This window comes from Cupressus sempervirens, chromosome 2 (assembly GCF_028749045.1).
Source record: "Cupressus sempervirens isolate cs-2001-9-10 chromosome 2, ASM2874904v1, whole genome shotgun sequence".
Classification (NCBI taxonomy): Eukaryota; Viridiplantae; Streptophyta; class Pinopsida; order Cupressales; family Cupressaceae; genus Cupressus; species Cupressus sempervirens.
Genome location: NC_143119.1, coordinates 671,926,572 through 671,948,609, shown reverse-complemented (window position 1 = coordinate 671,948,609; position 22,038 = coordinate 671,926,572).

Sequence of the window (22,038 nt, the reverse complement as noted above, 5' to 3'; positions counted from 1 at the left end):
TGATATTAATTGGAGCGTTGCTATGGTTATGTAATTATTAATTAAATCAATTACTGAGAGTTAATTTGATTTAATTAATAATTAAGTTATGTAATGAAGATTTAATTGATATAATTCTTTTAATGAGATTGTAGAAATATTGATATCAAGTTGATAGGTCTTATTCTTATGATTTGAATAACGACTTTGAATATTTTAATGGTGAAGACTTAGTAATATTTAATTGAGAATTATTAGAATGTTGAAAGGTCATGGATTGTGCACCTATGAGAATTGATTGATTAAATTGATCATTTTAATAAAGCTATAATCTTCTTATTTGAAGACTAATAACTGGCTTTCTTATAACCTAAATGAATAATGATCCTTTGATTATGTTGAAATGTAGAAGTAACATTATAGGAAAGTTAATCAATTAGAATATGGATCATGGTTAAAATAGAGAACAAATTAAGGTCAATGATGATCAGTTTAGTGAATATTTATCTTTAAGTTATTCTTAGAATGTAATTCTTAATAATGGAAGGATAATGCTATCGGGAAACAATTGGGTTGACTTGTAAGTCAAACGATAAAACTTAAGACACTTGAAGTATACTTGCAAATAGAAAACTAAAACCCCTACACTTGAATAATGGAAAATGAACCTCTACATTTAATTCAACTATGTGAATTTAGTAAATCAAAACATGTGTCTGCATTGTGTATTCTATATGCTTCTTGTTTTGGGTTTTTGGGTTGACTAGTGTTGACCAGTCCTAGGTTGTTATCAGAGGCTCGGGGGTTATGAGATGTGTTGGCATGTTGATCTTATTTGGTCTCGATCTTTATAAACCCAACCATGGTAATGTGATCATATGCTCTATGATATGTTTGTTATTGTTCATCAGTCTTCATGTGTGAAGCTGAGATGTATATGTATCTGAGACACTTGAGCTAATCATTTTTGAGTCATCGATCAGTTATCCTTGGATTATTTTCTAGTCGCCATGATGGGACTGAAATGTGAATTTATTTCTTGATGATGTCATGTTGTGACATATTCGACTCAACCATTTTGGAGTCTTCGATCAGTATGATTTTGAGATATTCTTGGTTGCTTTTTGAGAACTAATGGATGTGATGATTTATTTTGGTTATTGAGAACCAATGGATACTTATGATTATCAGTGATGCCTTCAGTTGCCAACAGAGAACTGTTGTGGTCATGATTTTCTATGGATATTTTTCCAGATGCTCATGGAGATTTTGATGATTCTTATCTTGGAGATTTGATGATTCTTATGGATATCTGATGCTTATATTGTGGATATTTGATGATTCTTTTTATGGATTATCTTTTGAATTTCTTTACAGTCGCTTGTACAGGACTGTGGTGATTTATGATTCCATGAGCATTAGGGTAGGTAATCTACTTGTAGTGTCGGGAAGTGGCTTGCAATGGGGGCCGGGGCCCTAAGTGGCTGCCAGGGTAACTCATTGTAAGTTTGGTTAATAAGTGATAACATTTACACATTAAATGGGGATTAAATGAACCTAAAAAGATAATTATTTTGGTTCTCGCCCATGCCTTGAGCGCTTGTACAGGCTAGGATGGGAGTAGTGAGACGCATGGTTGCAACTTTGCATTCCATAGTATGCCTTGTCAGTATGAGAGGATACTAGTGGCCGCATGAGATCTGTATGGACCCATGGAGTTTAGCTAACTTCCAGGGTAACTTGTATGAGATAAATGCGATGACACTTTCCCGCTTACAGAGTAGGTTTCCTACATGTCAGTGTGTGCCTCTGAGAATTAGATGTCAGTTTTGTGTGATGGAACTTTTGAGTTAGTATACTTTTAGGATTCCTGAACTTTAGAGACTTGTGCTATGTGTTATGGATAGCCTGTTTGAGACTTGAGATTATCTCCTCAGCACGGTGGGAGTGGACCACTTAGGTACCACGTGGTTGGGTGGTAGTGTTTTATCACTCTTATCATTTGAGATCCATTGAGACACCATGGCTGGAGTATTCTTGGCTGGTATTTATCTTCATTCTGTTCTTGGAGCATTATGATAGACGATATACCTTATGATGGATGTATTTATTGGTATGTTTCTTATATTGATGGTTTGCATATGTTAGATGATGGTATCCTATGCTTTACTTTTCATGTTAGTAGGATGTTTCAGGAGTGACATTCCTACTATGATAATACCGATGATCTCTTCGGTGCTTTGGAATCTTACACACGGAGGGATGGCTAGGATCCATGATGGTCTAATGATGCTATTTACGGTTGGGAGGAACTGTGCACTTAGTTAGTTATGTTTGTGATGTATGGTTATCTTTTATGATGGATGTTTATATCTTTATGATGATGATGTATCATGTATGGTTATGGTTTCATTATGTTAATGCATCATGGATTAATATTGGATGATGATGTACTTTATTTACATGGATGTTTACTCTTTTAAGCTTTTCATACCTTGTAACATGTATAGTAGATGATTGAGCAATCTAAAATGTACACTTGTATATGGTTTAAGAACATTGGATGTATCCTTGTTATTTCATTGTTAAGGATGTAATGATAGATGAATGAGTTATGATTAGAAGTAATTCAACGTTAAGGGATTTTTAAAGAATGTAATCTGTTATGTTATGTTATTTTCAGTTGGATGTTACTATTGCTTCCACAAGTGTTGTGTATGGTTTTACTTTCATGTTTAAAAAAAAATAAAAAATTGTTTGGTAAACTTAGTGAAATTCTTTGGATCCCTTGGTGGGGCATTACAGCCCAACAACTCAAACAAAGATACAGTGATGAAATTGTTAACATTATCATCAAGTGTGAAATAAGCGAGGACAAAGAGGCATTGAAAAAAGAATTGGGCCATAGGGTCGATTATTTGAAGGTAAGCAGTAATTAATCTAAAGCAATAATAGAAGCTCAATAGATTTTTATATTTTATATTATTTTATGGATCATGATCTAAAATATTATGTGTTCTTCTATAGAAATATGTGACATCTATGACATCACGTGATGAACATGGTGAGGGTTGTAGCACACAACCTTCATGTAAGTAACAATTTATTTTTACAACATTACTTATAATTACACTATTATTACACCGTTTAGTTTATTTAAAGAAATTACTAAGTGTTGAAATAGGACATCTAATGTTGAAAGTGAAATTGGTGCAACATTATTTGTTTTCATCAACATTATAACACTTAACTTTTATTTTTGGACGATTCTAGCTAGTATTCCATTTGATCTTTATCCATTACAAATGTCTTTGCTAACAATATTGTATTCTTTAGTTCATGATGAAGTGTAGACACCTCCTTTGGTTTATAATCCAATATTGCTGAGTGCATTATTGGCAAGAAGGAGTATGCAACATCCTCATCTATGCCCACTACAACTAGTAAAACCTTATTTTGTTATATTTTGTAATGTGCTAATCATGCATTGTTTTTTCTGTTGGGTGGACTTTATACTCATGTACCTATTTTGTGCACTAATAGATAGATCTCCATTTGATAGAGTAACAAAGACTAGTGCTACTAAAGCTGATCCATTTCCTGGAGTAGTCTATGTGACTAGTATTGGTTCATTTGTAGGGACATTGTTGCTAAACAAGAAAACTATATTTTCGTTAAAATTATGAAAGCTTTGAGGTGCTTTAAAATTGTTATTATTTAAAATGTAATTTTAGTTTACTTATACATAACTCATTTTTGGACTGATAATCCCTTTATGTTTTTGTAAGAAATAATATTTTCATTGATCATCTTTTTGATATGACTTGAGGCTATTTGGACCCACCATACATAAAGGGTATGTAGTTTCATATCATTGCTACAATATTTTTCTTTTCTTCCATTTATTGTACTATATTAAAATTATTGATCTAATAATTTAAAAAAAAAAAGGTGGAATGAACAAGGTTTTGAATTAAAAAATCAGTTGATTACATCTTTTGAGGACCTATTTGGAAAAAAACATTTGTGACACTGCTCCACTTCTGAAAAGAGCATCAAGACATATAAGGACTGTGAGGGATCAATATAGAAGGGGTCTAAAGGAGAACCAAAAGTACGATCCTCCGCCTATGATTCCATCAATGGAGTGGAATGAAATAATAGAAGATGCAAATGAGAAAAGGAAACATGATAATAAAGGAAATGAACCAGCATAGGGAAAAATAAGGTATGTCATGATAGTATTAAGTAGAATGTAATCATTCATTAATTAGTGATCTTTGTAAATATATAATCTAACATGTTTCAAACTATTCATAGACTGTAGGACACATCAATCACTACAAAATCAAGACTAGAAAAGGTTAGCCAACACAAAGTTGACTTTGGTGGCTATATGAATCTTCAGTGTCAACTTGTAAGTAGCAATAATAGAATTTCATATATTTTTAAAATATAATGTTGCAAATTTTTTTGTTTAATCAAACCATACATGCAAAACTAACGATATTAAGAAAAAAATATAGGGCACAAAATTCAGTGTGGAGCTCACGGATGAAGATAAAAAAATTGCTCTGCCATACCCAAGAATATGGTGCACCAAATGAGACATAGGTAAATTGGTCAGATAAAATGTAAATCAAATTGAATACTTGAGAAATTTCTTTTTTGTGTTAGTTTTGAACATAAATTGACTACATAACAATGCACATAACATTTCACTGCAACTTTCATATCCTATCATAGAACTTGCTTGTGATGAAGGCCATGATGTGCATTATAGTGGTGGAGGTATTAATTTTCTATTGGAAATTAATTATGAACCTATAAATACAATTTAACATCTTCAATTGCAATTTGATGTGTAACCTTTTTCTGAATATTTTAGAGCATGTTGAACATCATGGTGAAGGAGTGAAGCATGTTCCAAGTGTTCAACATCTTGATGTGGTGGTGGATCAAAATGTTAATGTATATAATGTGGTATTGTCAAGTAAGAAAAATGCATGTTATGTTGTTCTACTTAATCCAATACTTGTAATAGTTGAAAAAAGAAAAAGATTATGCCAATTTAACCCATTTACTTGTTCTTGCAATAGAGCCCCCTTTATTGTAGTAGCCTCTTGCTCCTCCAAACATGAGGAGACATCATAATTTGATAGGACATGTGCCATAATAGGAGGAGAATGAGGAAGATATTGATGCTCCTATTAGCTTTTTTCTTAACAGAGCTAAGAAAAACAAAAAGAAGAAATAATTTTTTAAAAATGCTCTTTGATAAACCTTGTTTGATAAACTTTGTTGGATAATGAAAGAAATTTGTTTTAAGTAACTATCTATGAATGTTGTGTATTAATATTGATTTTTATTTCATGTTAATGAATATTGTTATGTGTTAATGAAGTTTTGATTAGTATTGTGCATTAATGAATTTTATATCATATTAATGAATGTTATGTGATTGTATTGATTGAATGTTATAGTTCATAAATGGATGAATGAATGAATGAAGTATGTAATTAGATGATAATGGGTAATTTAGATTGATGTTAGAGGGAGGGGGGTGAGGCCAGATGAGCTTCCACCTTCACGTGGTTGGCCTTGTTAAGTAGAGAATATTAAAGTATTCTGGAAACCAAGTGAAGCTCAAACTAACATTCCAAGTAATCTTAAACCCAATCCATCTACTTCTCATATTCTCATCCTAGTAAGTCATCTTTCCTACCACTTTTTGCGTATTCAATACTCTATTATTCACAATCTTGATAATGGCAGCCTCCATCTTGTTAGTAAGTTGTTCCTATCATATCCTTTTATTTTTAAAAATACATCTATTTCTCTACTACAATAAGTCCTATATGACAATAGATGGTGTTGCCACCACACAAATAATCCTTATTTTTAATAGGCCAAGCTTGAAACATGCTTAGGATTGACCTTGGTATTGCTGAGTTCCATCCAAATTTGTTATGCAACCAACTCCAACATTAGTGAGAGTATTTGTAGGTTCATAATATGCACCTTCTTGGACCTGTATGCCCTTTTTCTCTAAATGTATCAGCTATAAAGATTTTATTTTGTAGTGCTATCCATGAGAACAATCCTACCTTAGTAAGCACTTTTTATCCCACTACAATCATAATTAGATGTTTGTCTTTGGTCCTAGCTATTTTCTAATTAGGTAATTATAGCCCTCCTTAGTGCTCTAGTTTCCACTAGTCATTTGACAGTTGCTCTAGACACCTCATGTCCTCCATCGGTGCCATTTACCTTGACCCTAATAGAAATCTACAAACCATAGTCAGTGAGGACTACTGGAGCAACCTTCATTACTGCATCCAAACCAAGGTAACCCATTTACTTTGTATTTGTATACCATGGAAAGACTTGTAAACTTATATCCATATTCCAACTTTATTAAACTAATTTCTCCTCTTTCTCTTTTGGTGCTTAGAATTAGTATTGCTATTTAAAGATGGTAACAAAGAAAGCAATGTGTGAGTATGCGATGTTTAAAGGTAGCCTTCATTTGATAATATTTTAAATTTCTTTTAGTTTGGACAATGAGCATATTAGCCCATAATTGGGTGACAAAATGTTTACTAATGTTGTTCTTAAAACTAGATTTATATGAGGCCATAATACTTCATCAAATCTTCAACATTATCTCTTAAATGGAGGCCATAATTTTTTGCCAAAAAATAGGGCTCCATCACTACTAACTCCTCAATATCCTTGTACAAGAGGTGCCATTATATTATCAATCAACTGAAAATCTAGTCTAAAAAACCATTCTTCACTGCATTTTCCATTCAATGTGTTTGTAAAATGAATGAAAATGAAAATCACATCACATTTTAGGGGTTTATTCACCTTTTAAATGTTTGGAAGAGTAAAAAAAGGTCATAATATGTTTGGACGATCTAAATTCAGATCCAATTTGGAACATTTCATACTTGGGTAAAACAGGTAAAACATTTGATTTGGCAACATAGGATGCTTGTAGTCATTTATGAATATTTAGAAATTGCTTGAACTTGGGGCAATATACTTTTGTCCTACATTGAGCTAAAAGTTGGGCAAAAGGTAAAGAAGGGTAGAATTTTTTTTCTAATATATAGAAATTGGTCAAGTTTTTGTATTTGGCAATATACTAATGAAATTGAACTTTCAGTTCAAATAATTTTTACGAGTTGAGGGAAGACTTGATTGGTGGGTGGGAAAAGAGTAATAAAAGAGGGAATGAATATGGATAATTTTTTTTTAATATATAGAAATTGGTCAATTTTTCAGCTATATTCCATTTGTCTAATATATTCATTCATATGTGTCACTAAATTAACTATAAACTATTTAATACTGTCTACTTCTTGGCTCACCTTTTAATTACATAAAATTTTATTGTTGCTTTCAAGCTTGATGTATACTTGATTATAATTTGGAAGGTTTTCAAGTTTTTGATTACTTTTCACATTAGATCTTATGTTGGTTAAAGTGTATTATACATTAAGCCTTGTTTAACTTTTCTGTTATCCTTAGCTTGAGAAGTTCCAAATGACAATTTTTGTTGTAGCGCTTTACATGATTGCTGCTTCCCACCTATACAGGTCATATTCCCCACTTTCTTGTACATGTCATATGAATTCTATGGACATAGCTTTACATAGACTTTTTTTTTTTCATTTTCTTGTAGTATAATCAGTCCAACAATTTTTCTTTGTACAAAAAAGTCCCAAATAGAAGTAGCTAGGAAGAGTAGCACACATTCAAATGAGTTCTAAAGAGGCTTGTGTGATTAATGTAGGATCAAGGCAAGATTTATGCATCCCAATTTTTCACATTAATAATCAAACTAAAAGAAAATAGGGTATTATAGAGAGGCTATATATCTTGTTTGGTTTTGTATTCAACACAGAAGAAGCAATCGATGAGCAAGCTTTGTATAGAGATAATAAAACATTGTTGATAATTTTTGGTATTATAATGTTCAAGTGATCATGTCCACTTTCTATTTTAGGAGAGTGAAGATGTTGGTAGACCTATGTATCATTTTCATTGCCTAAAGCTACATAGGTCTTGCTACCATGGAGCTGGGTCCAATGTCTCAAGTTGCGATTGTTGCCATCATCATCACTGTCATTTATATGTTTTTCCTTGCAATTTTATTTGTTTTCCCTAAATTTAAAGCTAAGACTTTCTCATAGATTTTTTTTTTTCTTTGGATGAATGCTATGCTATTTTAGTACATAGAAAAATGCCAATGTTCATGAAAATTCTAGCCATGCATGCCAAAAATTAATGATTTATATTTCACTTGGCTTGTAGACTTATCCATTTTCTTGCATAACTTGTTCTTTGATCTCCATATTCATAATCTTGCATTTTCATCTTGTCCTTGATCTCAAACTATTTTATTATTTCCCTCTTGGATGGATGATTGGGCATTTGTATATTCTTGCTTGAGGTTTTGCTATGTTCTCCAAACATATTCTTCCTCCGGCACCTTGTAAAACAAGAGAGGAATTGCATTAGGCTTGTGAAATATGGAACTTTTTATAAATTTAGCACTTTTAACCTTTAATTCTAAAATCAGCTATTTGAAATCAGCTTGAAACTTTCTATTCCTTTAACCCAAATTCAAACTATTTTAACATGTGGGTTCTATAAAGTCTGAATTTAAAAGTGGATATCTTAATTTCAAGTGTGAAATGCCATCCTACAAGCTGGTGGAAATGAGAGGCATGAAGTTACAAGTGGGACATGGATTGGTCAAATTCCTACCTCCCCAAGTCCCAATTCACTCAACATTAAATACACTTTTTTTTCCCCTTCTCCACTCAAATGAATTTGCTCTTCCCTTTCTTTTGGGAATCTTCATAGCTAAAACTCCATTTTAATCATCATTTTTCCTTTGAAATCTCAAGCTTTCTTCACAAACTCTCTCTTGATTTGAGGTCTATTTTTTTTTGTTTTCATTAAAATGGATGTTTTTTCATCATTTGAAATTTTATTTTCATAGAAAAAATATTGTAGAAGCACCTTGAAACAATCAGATTCATGGAGGCAGTTATTGTAGTGTTGAAATTTCCTCAAGCTAGAAGGGCATAATGATCTCAAAAAGTTCCACCCTCCAACAAAAATTACTTCCATTTGAAATTTGTACTTGTCTCTTTGTAGATGACTTCACTTGATTTTTTCTTCATTATCACTTCAATTTCATCTCAAAACTCCCTTTCCTAAGTTTATTGTTAATGATTTCACCTTAATTTTCACGACTTGGTCATGGATTTTTCCCAAATTTGACTTCACTTTAGGGAAAATTATTCCAATTTTCACCTTGGAATATCTATTTCTCAATGCCTAAGGGACTATAATTTACCTAAGACAAGAGGTTGGGATTTTGCGGTCTAATGTTCCATGCATGGGAACATGAGAGGGTTGGAGTCCAACCTATTCATGTTCTGGTTAGAACATATGATTGTTAGACTTTGACCTTCCCAAGATCCCACAATAAGTTTTGTCAAATGACCTCACACTTTTGTTTTTCTCTAATTTCACATCAAAATTTTATTTGTTGATGGATTAACTTTGATTATAATTCTAATCATGGCTAACTTTTAAATCTATTTTTTATATTTTATTGAGAAGATGGCTCTTTTACTTGCTTTGAATTTGATCATGTTTAAGAGACGACTGATTTTTTACCTTAATCTAATCTATTTCCAATTCCCCCAAGCACATGCAAATGGTAATTTTAGTTTAAAATGAGGATGGAGACTTAGGCTATCATCCTGGTGACATGAGAGGGTTGGAATTTGATTTGCCAATGTTCCAACTAGAATAAGATACGGTCAGAATTGACCTTTCAAAGTTCCCACCTTAATTATTTCTCATGATCAAATTTCTCTATTATCCTCAACTTGCAACTTATTTCAACTTGTTTCCAACTCAATTATCTTCCATAGTAATCTTCTTTTTAGATCCTCCTTCATGATAAAATTACAATGATTTTCCCTTCTACTTGAAAGATTAATCAAAGCTTTAGGTATGATCTACATGTTTTGTATAAAGATTAGTCCCCTCTTACTCACTCAAATTGGACTTGGCCTAGGAAAAAAATGATTTGCACCTTTAATCTTTCATATTTTCAAGCCACAATTCTATTTGAAACACAAACATGTCCAAAGTAGAAAGGTAGAAATTTTAGGATTGAAGTCCCTGCTGTGACATGTGGTGCTTGGAATCTGACCTATTCATGTTCTAGTTGGAACATGGGATGGTCAGAATTTGACCTCCCCAAGTTCCAATTCAGCAGTAAGGTCTAGACTTGAATTTTCACTATTTCCTGGCAATTTCATTTTCATTTTTTCTTCAATTGTCATTCATCCAATTCTCACAAAGCATCATGTTTTCACTTCTCATAGTTGCATCACATTGGTTTTTACCTCCACAATTATCTCAATTCATCTTTTCCCTAGTTCCAAATTGATTAAGCACTCTCAGTAAGGGTATTTTTTATTATATAGAATACAACATTTAAGTTATATTTTATGTAATACTATCAAGATGTTTGAGGGTGGTTTTAGATTGGTAGGAATTATAATAAATATTTTAGATTTTTAGATTTTCTAAAAAAACTCCACACAGCCAAATTTTACAAATTAGCACACTTCCATTAGTGTTATCCTCTACAACTTTCCTTGACTTTCTAAGATGAATTTGATATTGGAACAAGAATTTTCCAAGGATTCTAATCCACAATTTAATCTTGATAGCAATGTCACAATTTGACTTGCTATGGAAATTATCTCCTACTAATTGATTCTAATCCAATTTATCAAATCTCTTTACTCCAATCCTACATCTTTGACTAGCTTCACTCAACTCTCACTAATACTTGACAGACTTAATTTCCTAATGAGCCAAAGTTTCTCAAATTCATCTCTTAGACTTGGATAGTTGAAAATGTCATTGAACTAAAACTACCTAGGACAACCACCCTACTGCCAAATGAAAAGAGGGGGTCTTTATTTGTAATGAGCGATGGTGTGAAAACCTTACAATAGGAGGTAAAGCTATTTGGGATCATGAAATTTGTTTGACTAGTGCACTATTTTATTAGGATCATGATGAGTTCTTGCACAACTTGATTAGTGCACTATTTTATTGGGATTATGATGAGTTGTTGCACAAATTTTGGCATAGTTCTATTCATATTAGATTAGTACAAAAAATCCCACCCTTACATCCAAGATCAATATGGATCTAGGTATTGATTGGAGTATTTGAATATACTACACAATTGATGCATTTAACTGCTTGTGTGAAAGCAATTTTTGGGAGGGCAGATTGTAATGTCCCCTTTTTAGCCAACATAATTTAGTCCACTACTAGGTCATTGTTAATAGGATTAATAGAGGATCTATGAAGTTGGGCTCTAAATGTGATGTAAACATAAAAGTTGATTGCTTAAGGATTTTTAAAAAGATTAATTTTGGCCATGCAAGTGATATGGGCTTTGGATATCTCTTATTTCCTATACTAATGGAATGAAAAATTGGATGTATTGGTATTATTTCATGTGGATGCTCTCATTTGCATTTTCTTAGTGTGATCCATCCTTTGTGTCCAACTATGACAATCACTACAACTAATTCTGACCAGTCATCATAACATCACTAATTTGGTAAATCATTTTCCTTCCATCCTTTGGAATAATCTTAAGGCTTCTCCATAAACACTATTAAGATCACAAAACCTTTACAAAGTACTCCAATGATTAGATCCACATCCTAACTAGTAAGTCATTACCTATCATAGTTTGAGACAATATTTCTAAACTTTTCAAATCAGATTTCAAGTGTATTTTAATAGAAACCAAGAGATGTATTTAATACCTAAGGTAAGGTTACTTTGTATCTTTAATGTAATTTTTGAATGTGATTGTCCTAACAGTGATATGACACTTTTTGGTGAATGATGAAAGTCCCATGACTAACTATGATAAATACATATTTCTTAGTGAAAGGTTGGGGATTCATACCTTGGGGCACATTTTTACTAGTGTATACACTAAAATATTAGGTATCATTTATTCATGAAGAAATGATTTCATTAAGTGTTTATCCTTTGATTAGACCTATGCAATTTTTTGTGTTTTTATTATGTTATCACTTGAATCTTCAAAGTATATATATGGATTTCTTACATCAATGAACAAAGCATTTATATTTGGTGTACATATTTTAGGACAATGATAGGTAGGTAAGTCTAAATGACTTACCAAAATTTTGACCTTTCCACATTGTACTTGTTCTTGTTGGTATCAAAGTTGTCTCATTTTTTCCATCTTCAGGTCTTTTAATATGCAAATTAATTATAGTTGTACCTGAAATAGAGTTTCCAACCCTCACTTGGAATCTCCAAGTAGGTCAATGGGTCTACATGGCTCAATAAGTCTTAGTAGAACTCCATCATTTTTTTTGGGAAGAGGAAACCATTGATGAATAGTAATAGAGGAAACCATTGATGAATAGTATTAAACTATCTACAACATTAATCTTATTTTCTTAGTAGCATAGAGACTGTGCAGGTCTTTACCATCTTCCAAATGACTAGTCATGTCAAAATCAAGCTATTGTTGTTGTTTGGTAAGGTTAGGTATAGAGTAGCTTCAAGTCATTCAACATCACTAGTAAAACTATCTTCAAAAATGTGTTCAAGAAATTTGACATAAAGAACAACAAATTTAGATTTCTTCAAATTTAGAGAAGCCAAGATTATCTTACATCTGACTCTACATCTGCTAGAAAACATGGATGTACAATGTGGTCATCTTTTTTTTATGAAACTAAAATTGTATTATCCAAACTCACAAGGAATTTCTCATTTATTAGCCTTTGAAATAATGTCCATGGCCCTTAGAAGGTAGCACTAGCATTAGGTAGAAAAAAGGAAATTCTCTAATGAGCATATATCCTCTATTTTGTTGTGCATACTATCTTATATTGATTGTCCTCTCTTACCCAAGTCTAATTAAATACAAATTATCCACCAAGCATGGAAAAAATCTTCGAGTCTAATTATTATTTGAAGTCTTTTGTCCATTGGTAGGAATGGGTAATGATCTTTCAATTATTATTTGCTAAGGTCCCAGGAGGAAATAATGGTTGGTCACAATTCTTCTTCCTAACTTGATCTAGGTTAGCTACCTAGAGAATGCTTGATTGGGAATATGATATCCACTTTTATAATACATTTAGAGAGCTTTTCTTGCATGAAGGGTTCTATCATAGATTTGCCAACCTAAGTTTATATAATAGGTTAGCTTCAACTTCCAACTTAAAAGCATTTTGGATAATGTTCCATTTATAATCCGAGAGCTCCTCATATGATGCAAAGGAATCCTAGGCCTAAAAACTATATTGCACCAAAAAAAATATTAAGTATTTTTTTTTGTATGAAATTTTGCAATTTATAGTTGTTTTACAATTATTTTGGCTTGTCATAGTGGAATTTTTCTAACACAATAATTAGGTGAGCACTCAAACTAGAAAACTAATTCATCTGTGTAGTAACACATAAACATCAATTTTCATCAGTTTTTGAGTAGATTGTCAACAAGCCATTCGAAGCATGTCCACATGTTTCATTTGTATTTAATATTTCTTCTAAAAGTTGAATTTCTTAATCAACTCAAGGGCTCTATGAGACATGTGGCATAATTTAGAGCCTTATACCAAATGATACTCATTTGTGAAGTGTTATTGGTCCCATGGTAGTTCATGTTTGAAGCTACATTGATTTGGAGTAATATTAGTTGTTCATGGCACCAAAAAGAAAATTCTCTATCAAATTTAGATTGAAAAAGGAGGGAAATTTTATTTGAGCATAGTTTGTAAAATCATTTGATTAAAGTGCTACATCATATCCACACTGACCTACCAAACAGTAAAAACAATTGGTTTTTACTCCTTTTGCTTACATTCAAAATGATATTATGTAAATGACCTTATGAAAAATATAATGTAAGGAATTCCTATCATTAAATTAGAAAATATGTGCCTATCAATAGACAACTAAGAGTGATCTAGGTATTGGGTACTACTTTATGTGTCTGATATAGAATTAATAATATGCACACCATTATAAAAATAATAATATACTCTGAATATTGTAGTAGGCTATCTGATATGACAATATTATTATGTTGTTAAATTGTACTAAAGTTGTGATGCAAGGAGGAGGAGATGATCTTTTTTCTTATTACCAAACTCTCAAGCTACTAGGCTAGGCTTCTTCCAACCTTACCTAAGCATATCATATGCTATCCCTTAGGATTCTCCAAGATTAGAGACTAGGTGATTGGCCTATTCCTTATACCACCTCATCTATTCCAAATGACTCTATCTAGACCTTCACCAAAATCTAGACTACTTCCAATGGCTTAATTTCATCACCAATAATGAGATTCTAAACATGCATAAAGTTTTATAGACCTTAGTGGGTTTCAAATCATCAATTCTCACAAACTCTTCCTATATGGACTCTCCCTTACAACTCTAGCTTGGGATTAGGGTAATAAATCCAACTCTACCAAAACTAAAGGTAGATTGAGATACCCATTACTAAAACTTGAAGTTATCATTACCTTATTAAGAATCTTCAAACTGTTGATTCTCTGGCTCCTTGTCTTTGAGTAGATGATTAAACTTTCAAACCCATCCTTGGTGAGGGTTTCATTGTTGAGTGCAATTGTTGACTCCAAACTTCAATATCTCAACTATTCCATATTTTAAAAAAATGTTTCTTAAAATCCCATGGATTCCTACCAACCTTCCAATTCTATGTATCTCTCATAAATTTTTTGTCATAGTTTTTTTAGAATGTTGATTCATTGCTTTGATTTATAACAACATTTACTTGCTGATTTTGGGTTCATAACTTTATGGGGGATTGAGCTATGGTGTAGAATCATACTAGTACCATCTTAAAAAAAGAAAAACCTTTCACCATATTCTCTACTTCCATGAAACAAAAATAAAAAATGCATTCACTATCACACCATATTCTGAAAATATACGAAATTTACTATCCAAATAGCAAGTAATGCATACTTTGTAATAATATAATGATAATAGACAAATCTTCAATCAATAAAAGAATTAATATTATCTTCACCATGAGTAGGAAGCTTTAAATAATCATAACCATGAACTCTAGAAGAAGATAGAAGGACTATAAATTAAATGCCAATATAACAACAATATTACACCAAAATGCTGATTTCTATTTCACAAACATATACAAAACACTTTGGTCCTCTTCTCCACACATTCTCCCCCTATCTTCTACATGAATATGAAATGTTTTATATCTAAAAAAAATAACTTTAACCTCCTCTAAAAGGTCATTCAAGTGGATGACTATTCACCTTCTAACACTTGCCATTTTGCACAAATTGCTGATTACAATTTTTGACAATTTTACATTTTTTTTTGTATATTTTGCATTTTATGATTTCTCATGCTTCTTAGACACCCTAAATAGGTTTAAAAGTTTATTAAGACCTTTTAATACTAAATTATACCCCATTCATGAAATTTTAGTACTTTTGACTCACTATGACCCATAATGCTTAAAACAAGAAATTGGTCTTGACATGACCTTAATTTGAACATGATATGAAATAACTAAATCCCTAAACTAACATGACATAAGAAATTACTAATAATGAACCAAAATTTCATGGAGATGGTTAGGGTGCCCTGTACCAAGTTGTTTCTAATATGACAATATTCATATGCTTCAATGGTGATGCCCTTTTTGGCTGATCCTTATATGCTTCCACCAATGGTTTCCAAAGGCAATATGCTCTAATGTAGAGGGCCACTTTAAGAAGGGAAAGTGTTCCTATTTCCCTACTATGGTGTTTTTTTTATATTAGTTACAACGATGGTGATGAAAGTGACACTCACATTGCTATCTTGTAGGTAGCAAGCTGCCTTTTCTAGACCAATTTTGGTCCAATAGTTGAAGTGGCAGTACAATTTTAGGGATAGAGAATTTTTAGATATGGTGATGGAATTTATTGGAGGGAAATTTTTTGATGCCAAAAATAGGTACATGTCAAATATGGAAGTAATTTCCATGGTTTTGGCATGGGTTTTATAATTAGTTGAAAGTGTGGAGGTGATCAAGTTGGCTATGCAGGTAATTGTGGAGGTAGCTATGACAAGGTAGATACAATTAGCATTCTGTGATAAACATTACAAGAGTTTCATGTCCCAATAGGATATTAATTATTATTAGGACTCTCACACATATCCTTGAACCATTGGTTTGGCTCATTCAATCATTGGCTCTGCAAGTTTTGTTTCTCTGTTATATGACTGCTCATAGTTAGGTTACCATTCAACTCACCTAGAGCATAGTCTTAAAATTCATTGCTTAAACCACATTATACTACATTTCCTCCTCCACAAAACCTCCAAAGGCCATTATTAACCAGCAATGGAGATATCTAGTCATATTACCATTTCAAATCTCTAACATATTACCATTTCCAACCTCTAACATATCTAGATCTGATGGGTATGGTTTATAATTTGGTGGTAAGAGAAAAAAAATAGATAGCCAATAATTTTTACTCATGTTTTCAGTTGAATGAAGTTTGACCCATTATAAATGTTGCAAGTACATGACTAAATGATAGTATTGATGACAAAGAACATTGGTGAATATGATAAAAAAATTTACAAACATGAAACATAAACAACAACTTAAGGGGAGCAATACCATGGTAAATAGAAACTTAAGTTCCAACCTAAATGAAATTATTGACATCTGTAGCAAATTATAGCAAATTTCATGGCACAGGAAGAGAATTGTTTTGGAATTCTTTAGAATAACCAAAGGGGGGGTGGGGGGGGGGGGGGGGGGGGGTGTGAATTAGTCATCCAAGGTCCAGATGTACAAATAAAACTTTTCTTAGCTTAGTAAACCCATAAAACATTCATATTCATGCATGCATCCATATGAATATGTAATTACTTAAAACTTGTAGGTTACTGTCAAATCAATCTGCATAAATGTAAAATATGAAACATAACAGATTCATCAACATAGTTGACACAATGATTTAACGTGGAAACCCAATTTGGGAAAAACTACCACTAACATGCTACTCTTTTTTCACTCTTCTAAAGTGATGCCTTGTAAAAGGCCAACTCTATTAAAGGTTACAATACACACTATTAAATGTGACCCGGTTAAGGGATTTCAATCATCCTGTTAGAAGTGAGCCTTACTAGAGGACTTTAGGCCATTCACTTGGAATGCCACCCATTTAAAGGATTTTCTAATGACTATTAGGTCAACCTTCCTCCAAAAGATTTATCCTTGACTGATACAATTGTTAGAGAGTAACAATAGAGCTTTAATCTGATACAACTTACAACTTCTCTTACAAATTATAGATCTCTATTTAGTCCTCAATTCTGCTTGGCTTTCATAATTTGTAGCTTTGACATCTTGTTCACCCTTCAAGCATTCATCTCCTTAAGCCTTCTTGCTTAATATGCCATTGCAGACTCTTGACTTGGGTCAATTAATGAAGCAAAATCCTTAATTCCTTCTCTTCCTTAGGTTCTCGCACATGACACCAACCTCATTTGCTTCATGACCAAAAATTCCTATAAATAGGAAATTAGAATATTTTCTTGCTCATTATCCATCATTCAAATTAGGGTTTTGGATGGATTAGGTATGATACAATGTATCTACCCCATATCTTGTCTTTTCTAGAAACTTCTCGTAGAATCCATTTGAATTTGCCTAAAAATGGTTTATATCAATTTCGTACCACCAACTCATCATCCTTATCTTCCTCCTAGTTCACAAGTTTCAAGAAAACAAACTTATTAGCTTAGATTCACAAATCTTTGATCCTTATCATAATACAACAGCTTAACATTATCAATCTTTTGATGCTCAACACATATTGTGTTGCTCAACATCAACTGTAGAATCACTCGACATCAACTAAAGTTTACTAGTGCTCGACAACAACTAAACTTTACTTGACATTAATTGTTTTACTCAGCATCCATTAGGATTTTTTTTTACTCAGCTCCAACTAACTTTCTTCTTGACTTGCACTAACTTTGCTTAGCACCTACTATCCACTCGGTCAAGCTTGGAAAACAAAATTTACTTAACTTATTCTTCTAAACTTTCTAAGTGTAGCTAGCCATTTTGTAACCTTAAGTAGATTATCAATTCATCATGTCATCACTGTCTTAACTGGTCCTTTTACTTTATTATTTAATCATAACTCAACCTTTCCTCTAGGTGCTTTTGTTGCATCTTATTGATCAAATCCTTCTCATCAATCAACTAAGTGATGGTACTTGAATCTTATAAGCAATTGTCTTACCAACAAATAGAAAATTTGACATCAATCACAAAAAAATGATTGAAACACATAATCTTCTTCAAAAAACACCTTCTTAACAATCTCTTTTTCAATCAAATTTCAACAATCTCCCTCTTTGGTATTGATAGCAAACCAAACTGATCAACCAAGTCAATCAAATGAAGAGCATCTTGTTCAACCAAATTGACTAGGTTAAAATAGTTAGATAATACCAAAAAGAAAACTTGTATTAAAATTTCTCCCTTTATCAACAAGTTCCATTTTTTGATTAGGTTACAAAATTTTTTTCTTATAACTCCCTCTGAGTTCCTTCTTATAACTCCCTCTTACTAGGTAGATTAGGAATTCTCCCTCTTTCTTTTATACTAGATTGAACAATAGAGTATCTCCCTTTGATGATGATATTTTTGGTTCTCTAATGAATGTTCTAATCAATGTCTCCCTTTTGTTTTGACTTAATTCTTTGGTCAATGTTTCCTCTGTAATAGTAGATTAGTTTAGGACCTTCTCCCTCTTATTTCTTACACTTGATTAGTAAAACTCTTCTTTTGATGATGATCATTTAATGTACTTTCTCCCTCTTTGACAACAATGCCAAAGACGTATACCAAAAACTTGTCATCCTTAAATATGTAGATATAAGCTTTTGTAGTTTCCTTAGTTTCTCCCTTTGTCACCTTGCTTGCGACTGATTTTTAGTTTAGTTCTGTGATTACTTTAGGTAGCTCCTAAAGTAAGATCTTCTGCATCAACTTGTAAAATTTGACAATCAACTTGTTTGATGTAGGGTAGTCCTCTTATTTCTTAGATAGCCTTTGATAGGGATATCACCCCTAATTTACCTCTTAGATACTCATAAGAATCCTTAGGTAATTCTTTTGTGAATATATCAACAATTTGCTCCTTTGTATTAACATATTTCATCTTCACCTCTTTATCTTGGACTCTCTCTCAAGTAATGATACTTGATTGCATTTGTTTTGTCTTTGTGTGCATCACTAGATATATTGATAACACTTGTATTATCACAATAAAGTATCACTAGTTTTGTGATTTCTTCCTTCATTCCTTTGAGTAGCTATTTGATCCATACAATGTTTGTGCAGTTTATAGCAGCAACAACATTTTTTGTTTGAGTAGTAGATTGTGAAGTACAACTCTATTTTTTGCTTGTCCACGTAACTAGTCTTTTACCTAAGAAAAATGCTCCACTATTGGTGCTCTTTCTATCATTAATGTTTTTAGCCTAGTTAGCATCAGTGTAGGCTCTCAATTGAAACTTTTCATTCCTCTTGTAGTATAGACCAGACTCTTCTATTTCTTTCAAGTATCTCATTATTCTTTTCACAGCCATTAAATGATTCTCCCTAGAATTTGTAGAGAATTTTGCAACTATCCCTATAGATAATGCAATATTAGGTCTGCTATGTACTACATATTGCAATTTTCCAATCATAGACCTATACAATATTCGATTCACCTCAGGTGAATCATCATTCTTTGACAATTTGTGTCCAGTTATCATAGGTGTACTTATTGGTTTTGAATCTTCCAGTCCAAAAGCCTTCAATATTTTATTGATGTACTCTGATTGAGTGATGTATATACCATATTTTAGCTAATATACTTGTAATCCTACCAAGACTTTAATTTCTCCAAACATAGACATTTCAAATTCCAACTTCATCTGATTTGCAAAATCCTTACATGAAGCATCTTGTCCTCCAAATATGATGTCATCAACAAAAAATTTAGATAGCAAAATACCTTTGCCTTTTTCGGTCTTTATGTATAGATTGTTGTTATCATTAGCCCTTTCAAATCCAATCTTCACAAGATAAGTATGAAATCTCTCATACCATGCTCTTGGTGCTTGCTTCAATCCATATAGGGCTTTGTGCAATCTACATACCATGTTCTTATTGTTATCATCAACAAATCCCTCTGGCTATTCTATGTAGACTTCCTCTTCTAATATGCCATTTATAAATTTAAATTTAACATCCATAAAATAAATTTTAAAACCTTTGTATGCAGCATAAGCAAGTAAAGTTATTACTCCTTCCATTCTTGCAATAGGAGCAAATGTCTTCCCATAGTCAATTCCTTCTTCTTGTGCATATCCCTTGCAAACTAATATTTCTTTTTTTCTTGTGACTTCACCATTCTCATCTAACTTGTTTCTAAATACCCACTTGGTGCTAATCACATTCTAGTCTTCTAGTCTAGGAACTAGACTCCATGTTTTGTTGTTCTCTATCTGTTCAATCTCTTCTTCCATGGCCTTGTGCCACTCATCATATTCTAATGAAACTTTTACTAATTTTGACTCCTTCATGCTTAATAAACATGATTCACTTCTTAATCTATTTCTTGTCTTTTTCCTAGCATCTTTGTTTCCAATTATTTGATCAACAGGATGATGTCTTTTGACATATTTAGACAATCTTGGCTTAGCTCTTGTTTCTACATTTTGTCTTTCAGCTTTAGAGTCACAGTGTGCATCTCTGTCAAGTATCTCAACATCTCTTTCATGTGTATTAATCTCATAATTAGAAATTGCATCTTCTTCATTCTATAGCTTGAAATTTGAATGCAACTCAGTTCCTGAATGTAACTCAACATTCATAGAATGTGACTCAACAGTTACTGATACTTGCTGTTGATTTGTAACTTGAATTGCAACATCTTCTTTAGCAGACATTCCTTCACAAAAGTATACAAATGATTTGTATTCTTTTAGTTCTTTCATAGGCTAAGCCTCATGCACTTCTGTAAATTAATCAAAGTTCACATTTACACTTTCCACAATTTTGTTAGCATTAGTATTTAAATGCTTGTAAGCTTTACTTCTTGTGGAGTATCCAAAGAATATACCTTCGTCACTTTTTGCATCAAAATTTCCATTCCTAGCATCTTTAAGAATGTAACATTTACTCCCAATTACCTTAAAGTCTTTTACATTGGGTGGATATCCATACCATAGTTCAAAAGGTGTTGAATGAGTACCTTTCTTGATTTGCACATAGTTCAAGTTATAGACAAATGTACTTACAACTTTTCTTTAGTATTTTAGAGCAACATTCTTTTCCATCATGAGTGTTCTAGCATAGTCCATTATAGACCTATTTCCCCTTTCAACAATTCCATTTTGTGGAGGGGTCCTGGAGTAGATGTCTGTCTTTTGATTCCTCTTTCATTATAGAACATCTCAAACTCATTAGATGTGAATTCTCCTCCTCTATATGATCTTAAATATTTCAAACTTTTACTTGTTTCCTTCTCAACTCTTGCTAAGTATCACTTAAACATTAGAAAAGCATCAGAATTCTATTTTACAAACATGACTGTCATCATTCTAGAGTAATCATCAACAAATAACTTTATATACTTATCTCCTCTGTAGCTTTGCATTTCAATTGGTCCACACAAGTTAGTGTGAATAATCTCTAGTATTTCTTTAGATGTATAAGCTTTACTTTTGAAGCTTGATTTCGTCATTTTGCCTAGTTGGCATTATTTTCATACTGCATTATCAGGTTTCTTCAACTTAGGCAAACCTCTAACTTTCTTCATGTTACTGATACTAACCAAGTTATCAAAATTAACATGACATAACCTCT